The sequence below is a fragment of the Macaca mulatta genome, chromosome 17 (assembly GCF_049350105.2).
Source record: "Macaca mulatta isolate MMU2019108-1 chromosome 17, T2T-MMU8v2.0, whole genome shotgun sequence".
Taxonomy (NCBI): domain Eukaryota; kingdom Metazoa; phylum Chordata; class Mammalia; order Primates; family Cercopithecidae; genus Macaca; species Macaca mulatta.
In genome coordinates this window covers 42087330-42095221 of record NC_133422.1, presented here as the reverse complement: position 1 = coordinate 42095221, position 7892 = coordinate 42087330, and positions in this window count along the sequence as shown.

Sequence of the window (7892 nt, the reverse complement as noted above, 5' to 3'; positions counted from 1 at the left end):
TACCTAATAGATATAACACAGACCAGATGGGATGTGATAATTCTCTACTTTGTACTCAAAGACTGTGAAAAAGATTCTAGTGCTTGAAAATGATTACATCCATATTTACATTGCATCTGTTAGGCATATTTAGAAGTAATTCTCCCAAATTCTTTGTGTTTTAGGATTCTCTAAATTGCTACACATAATTTGACCTACTGTACTTTAAGCAATCATATAGTTAGGATAAGTAGCTTAGCTAATTGAAAAAAGAATTGAACTAAAATAAAGAGATATAAGCTTAACTTCTGTCATCAGCATTATCTGTTACTTGAAAACCTCTAAACGTAATCTAGTAGATGCTCAAAATCAATTTGTGAGTTTATTTATTGCTGTTGTCTGAATGTTTTGTGCTTTCCACCCCTTAGTTCACATGTTTAATCCCTAACTCCCATTATGATTTTAAGCCCATTAAGCTTCACCTTTTAAGGTGGAAGCTTTGTGAGGTAATTGGGTTTGAATGAGTTCATAAGGATGGAGCCCCATGATGGGATTACTGTCCTTAGAGGGGATGAAGATACCAGAGCTCACTATCTCCACTAGGTGAGGATACAAGATGGTAGCCACTTTTTAATGAGGAAAAGGGGCCTCTCAAAACACTGGACCAAGTTGACACCCTGAACTCAGACCCCCAGTCTCCAGAACTGTGAGAAATGTATGTTTGTTATTGACACCACCCAATCTATGGCATTATGTTATTGCAGCGGGGACTATTAACTTAAAATTAATTAAGAAATAATTTATGTGGTTCATCTTATGACAATTATATATAACAGTGAAGTTTCTGTGAGGATAAATAAGAAGTATATTTTTTTTTAGACAAAGTCTTACTCTGTCACCTGGGCTGGACTGCAGTGGCCCGATAATAGCTCACTGCAGTCTGGACTTCCTGGGCTCAGGTGATCTTCCCACCTCATCTGTACAGTTTTTGCTCAACATTTCTTGAATGGCACTGGAGTCATCTGGACGCTTGGGAGGTACAGCAGAAATATGGCTCAGCTGGGACACTGGGATGCCTGGAATCAGCTGGAAAACTAGAGAGTTAGTCTTCTCTCAATGCAGTTACACTACTCTCCTTTTTTTACATGGCTACTCCAATTTGATAGTTGAAATTTTTATGTAGCATTCCAAAAGGGTATAAGCGAAAGATGTCAGATTTCTTAAGGTTCTAGCTCAAAATTGGCAGGGCATCATTTCTGCCACATACTGCCAGTTCAAACAAGTCATATACCAGCACAGGTTTGATATTGAAGAGAACTACCTAAGGACATTAATACAGGAGATATGGTTTATTGAGAGACCATGTTTGAAAACTAGTCACCATAGTCCTCCCTTTGAGCCCTAACAATTCACACCCTCATTTATGCCAAGTATCTCATTCCCAAAGTTTTATTCCTTTAGGCCAGCAGGCTTAAACTCTCATCATCTGAATCAGGTCAGTTGCAGATGAGGATCCTCTAAGTGTTATGCTTTTTATTTACACATCTGTTATATAAAGACATAAGTTATCTGCTTTCAAACACACACACACATTTGACATACAATGGTGAGATGACACAGGGAACCCTAGAACTAAGATAGGCACTTGCATTCCAAAGGAGAAGCAGGTGTGGAAAACTATACTCATCACTGACCCCTAACAATACTAAATCCAGTGCACACAGAAAACACAGCTCAGGAAGTGAGGTATCGCTACGGATTATGCCCTCATACTGAGTGTCTTGGCTCCTGTTTCTGAGTCATCTTTTATTGTCTATTTTTAATTTTTTTGTATTATACTTTAAGTTCTGGGATACATGTGCAAAATGTGCAGGTTTGTGACGTAGGTATACAGGTGCCATGGTGGTTTGCTGCACCCATCAACCCATATCTATGTTAGGCATTTATCCTAATGCTATCCCTCCCCTAAACTCCCACCCACTAACAGGCCCTAGTGTGTGATGTTCCTCTCCCTGTGTCTGTATGTTCTCATTGTTCAACTCCCACTTATGAGGGAGAACATGCGGTGTTTGGTTTTCTGTTTCTATGTTAGTTTGCTGACAATTATGGTTTCCAGCTTCATCCATGTCCCTGCAGAGGACATGAACTCACCTTTTATGGCTGCATAGTATTCCATGGTATATATGTGCCACATTTCCTTTATCCAGTCTATCACTGATGGGCACTTGGGTTAGTTCTAAGTAAGGTGAACAGGCGACCTACAGAATGCGATAATATTTCCATCTGGCAAAGGGCTAATATCCAGAATCTACAAATAACTTAAACAAGTTTACAAGGAAAAAAAAAAAAAACTCCATCAAAAAGTGGGCAGAGGATATGAACTGACACTTCTCAAAAGAAGACATTTATGTGATCAAGAAACATATGGAAAAAAAACTCATCATCACTGGTCATTAGAGAAATGTAAATTAAAACCACAGTGAGATACCATCTCATGTTAGATAGAATGGCAAGCATTAAAAATTCAGGAAACAACAGATGCTGGAGAGAATGTGGAGAAATAGGAATGCTTTTTCATTGTTGGCGGGAGTGTAAATTAGTTCAACCATTGTGGAAGACAATGTGGCGATTCCTCTAGGATCTAGAACCAGAAATACCATTTGACCCAGCAATCCCATTACTGGGTATATACCCAAAGGATTATAAATCGTTCTACTATAAAGAGACACATGCACATGTATGTTTATTGTGGCACTGTTCAGAATAGCAAATACTTGGAACCAACCCAAATGCCCATCAATGATAGACAGGATAAAGAAAATGTGGCACATATATACCATGGAATACTATGCAGCCATAAAAAAGGATGAGTTCATGTCCTCTTCAGGAACGTGAATGAAGCTGGAAACCATCATTCTCAGCAAACTAACACAGTAACACAAAACCAAACACTGCATGCTCTCACTCGTAAGTGAGAGTTGAAAAATGAGAACACATGGACACAGGGAGGGGAGCATCACGTACCAGGGCCTGTCAGGGGATGGGAGGCTAGAGAGGGCTAGTGTTAGGAGAAATGCCTAATGTAGGAGATGAGTTCATGGGTGCAGTAAACCACCATGTCATGTGTATACCTATGTAACAAACCTACACATTCTGCACATGTACCCCAGAACTTAATGTATAATAAAAAATTGTTTTTTGAGAGTAAAGAATAATTTGCTAATGAATAAGAATAGAACCATGTAGAATTAAAACTTATTCACTTAGGAATCACATAGATACACAAAGTCACATCTTATTTATACCACTTTAAACATATGTGTCTTCAGGTATATTACATGCCTCTTAAATATTAACTAATCATCTGTAAAATGGGTACATTAATAACACTTATTCATACCATTGTTATTAGAATTGAATAAACAAATGTAAAGCCTTTAGAATAATGCCTTAGAAATAGTATTATTAAATAATGGCAGTTATAATGGTAACAGTAGTAGTAATACTAATTACAGGAGTAGCTTAAGTTTTTATTTAACAGTGTCCATAAAAGTGTTAGTCAAATGAATGAAACAAAAAATGAATTAAATATTGACAGTAAAAACTCATACAACTACCTACTACATTTCTGCCACAATGGGATATTGACATCCAAGAGAAAGGAGCAAATAGTGGCACTTTTTATAGTTTCCCCTTCCTGTGGTTTGGTAGGCGATTCTCTTACTGCACCAACTCCCAAGTAGACTTGATGACAGAAAACGAAATACAAAAAGGAGTATTTAAGTGGCACTGGAACTATTTCTCTACATTTGTTGGATGGATGTGTAAGATTACTTCCTCCTCCTTCAGCAATAATCCCCTATTTCTAGATTTCTCTAACCTGATATATCTCTGTATACTATGGCAAGACAACAAAAGTTTGGGAGCTTTTCTTTTCTTTCTTTTCTTTTCTTTTTTTTCTTTTCTTTTCTTTTCTTTTCTCTTTTCTTTTCTTTTCTTTTCTTCTCTTTTCTTTTCTCTTTTCTTTTCTTTTCTTTTCTTTTCTTTTCTTTTCTTTTCTTTTCTTTTCTTTTCTTTTCTTTTTAGATGGAATCTCATTCTCTCACCCAGGCTGGAGTATAGTGGTGCGATCTCAGCTCACTGCAACCTGTGCCTCCCAGGTTCAAGCGATTCTCCTGCCTCAGCCTCCCATGTAGCTGGGACTACAGGTGTGCGCCACCACATCCAGCTAAAAGTAGAGACAGGGTTTCGCCATGTTGGCCAGGATGGTCTCGATCCCTTGACCTCGTGATCTGTCCACCTCGGCTGGGATTACAGGTCTAAGCCACTGCACCCAGCTGAGCTCTTCTATTAGGAACAAGGGCCATAGTAGAAAGCTCCCCACTAATGTGGGGAACTGACATTGGATCTTATATATTATCTTTGCACTGTTTTTTCATTTAGTAATCATGTGGAAGGAAAATAACTTTATCTGAATCCTTGTTACCATTGCTTTCTAGTTTGGCCTGACTTCAAATGTTTATGCTATTTTTGTTCTAATTGTCCACTAAATACAAAAATAAATTACTTGGAAACCTTTTTCCAATGTGTAGGAAAGAGGAATCAGAACAGTCACCAATAGTTAGCTGGGCTACAGAAGCAGAATTGACTAAATATTCTGTACAGTTTCTTCACAAAGGATGGTCATAAAATTAGCACATAGCTGGATCCCTGAAATCTCTTTTCCTTGATCAATAAAATCCTAACCAATTATAAGTGTTCAATCAATAATCTTGGAAAATACAATGTTTTTACTTAATACCTTGCATATATTTCCCTATGTGGGGGAAAGTGTATGTTTAATAGAAGGCATTGGTTTGGAAAGAATACTTTGAGCATAGAATTTTTAGAAAATATAGACAATGTTAAGATTGAAAAAAGAGCCAATAGTAGCATATAGCTAAAAATATGTCAAATATTGTATTCTTTTGCCTAGGGTTTTTTTGTGTATTTATTATTATACAAATGAATGTGATTTTTCCAGTTATGAAGTATGTACATGCCAAGTGGAAAACATGAACTAAGTGGTTTACAAATAGTTTCATCTTATCCACCTCTATGAGAATTATGATTATTTCATAAGGAAGAATCAATACTTGACTGGCAGAAAAATGTACATGTTGGCATTTATCTGCTTCACATCGGCTCATACAAGAATTATTTAGTGAAAGCAGATTTAAACTGAGGATGAGGCCTTTAACTTCCAACATCTTCTCTATTTTCTGATTAAAATTGTTGAGGTTTTCCTTTAGATTTTACATTTACATTGCATTCATACAAAGGATTAGAAAGTTTGGATTGAATGTATGCTTGGATGAACATCGGCTTTATTTCCCTTAGCATAGTCCAGCCTTCAGTGCCACCCAGAAGCTTCTACCTAGGCTAAATTCTGCGGCTCAGCAACTAAATGATACAAGCCACAGGGAGTGCATAATACCAATTTTCCACAGTCTGCACTGCCTACCCATTTGCTTAAAAGTGCAATTCCAAGATGTTGACTTTACTCTATAAAGCTCTAAATAGTTTAGGCTCTGGCTCCCTCAGAAATTCCTTCTCTCCCTCTGCCATATAATGACAATTGAAGCCAGGCAGTGTGCTCCTGAAGAGAATTCCCACGTTTAAGGCATATGAAGCTTTATTTAAAATGGTAAGAGCATTCCACATTGTTCATGGCTTTCCCAGGAATCCCAGTGCTGCAATAGCCTAACACAGTCTCATTATGCTAACCTTTTGGACACCTCTTTCTAATGACCTTTACTTAAAGCAGTCACATGTAACATTGCTATTCTCTAATAGTTTTCAAAACACTTTCCTGAATATTTAATATTTTCATTTCGTTTTGCATTTTCATCTTCTATGTTTTAATTTTTAACACTTTTATAAAGAATACAATTTAAATATAGTATTTAAATTTCTCATCCTTAAAACTTTGTAAAATCAGCATAATGGTAGGATTCAGCACACGTAAAAATATTTTAAGCCCTTTTTTGGGGTAATTGAAGTTGTGATTTACAAAAATGTTATGACTGAACTGTAAAGAGAGTCATCAAAACATATCACTGAGGCCCAAATAAATTGTGGAATCTTTTGATATGTGCCAAGGAACAGCATACACATCTTTTTTTGCCCTTCTGTGAACAATATACTTTAACTAGAATATAATTGTTCAAAAGAAACTAATGCAATGAAACACAGTTTACTTTTTGTCATACTTATGTATTATATTTCAATATATTCTTTTAACAATCAATATCACATTTAAGTGAAGATAGCTTTTGGGATTCAAATTTAACCACTGAAATCTTCTAAGAGCAAAAAAGCAATAATCATGTAACCATAAATTACGCTTAGTTTGCATTGATCTTCTTTTCTTTTATATTTATAATCCAGCCTATGTGCAATTAAGTTACATTACTACAATTCCTATTGCTTTATATTTAGCTTTAAAATACCATAATATGGTTTCTTGGGCACTTGGAAACAATGTACTCTTTAGGGGTAAGAAACTTTAGTTTGAATTGAAAATTGCTGGTATTTAGACTTAAAAATCAAGTTCACAAAACCAATATTAAAATGAATAATTTTAAGATGGTCAATAATATTTGATTCCCAGAATGGCATAACTGGGAAAGGGTTCTTTCATATTTAAGAACATTTGAGAGAATACCGAGCATTCTTTATGTATGGAAAAATTTGAGAACCTGTGGAGCTACACTGAAGCTATACATGTACTGCTTCACGGATTTACCACTTCAATCATTCTCTCAGTCTCATCTGTGAATCATCCTAACATTTCCTTATATTTAATTTTACCAAGCCTTGACATGTTTGCTACTGGAAATTCAGATGATTTTGTCTTTACCTATGCATTTCTGTCATTTTTCCCCCATCATCAAATTCATAGTTTTACCACTTCCCCATCTAGAATTTTGCATCTGCCCCTTTGCATACCCTCCATCTTACTCCAATCACTTTCTTTCAACTGAATTCTGCTCTCATATGATTCTTCTTATCACACTATTGTCAGGTTATTCCCTTGCTCAATAGTCCAATAATTTTTCAATATCTGTTTATTTTCTAACATTTCTATTTAAATTGTCTATTCTCTTTCTCAAGATTCCCAGCTTCCCTTGATGATCTGTCTCTGAGTAATTACTTTTCCATCCTTCAGTATTCTGCTCAATGTTATTTTTACTAGTCCTGGTTACTTTGATCATTTCCCCCTTTAAAGTCTTCCTGCATTGTAAGCTTGTAAAAAATGATTAAACTGTTCTTTAATATATTTGACATATTTTTACCTGTGCTTATCTCCCCAAGTTAATAAAAAATTGAGGGTAGGTGTCATGTCTTACTCAATTAAATCTCACAGATTCTGCTCCATGGCATAAGATAATCATAGAAGTATAAAGAACACAGAAACTTTTGCACAATTCAGTCAGTCAGTGAAGATATCCTGGCATTAGCAACATTTTAAATGAACCTTGAAATTTAGATAGAATGTCCACAGTTGAAAACATGGTCAAATCAACTTCTGGAACTCACCATTTTAGACATTTTCAAGCATGCGGTTGGTTGGGTGAGGAAACTCTTTCTCTCTCTCTCTCTCTCTCTCTCTCTCTCTCTAATATATATCTCTCTATATAATATATCTCTCTATATATATACTCAAAATTTATATGTGTGTGTGTATGTGTGTGCATGTGTGTGTGTGTGTGTGTGTGTGTGTGTGTATATATATATATATATAGAGAGAGAGAGAGAGAGAGAGAGAGTTAGAAATTTCTATATGATTGTGATATCCACAGTCAGCTTCCTGTCTTTTTAAGGGAAATTGCAGAGGCCTATGCCCTCAGAAAAGTCCAGCACATGGATTA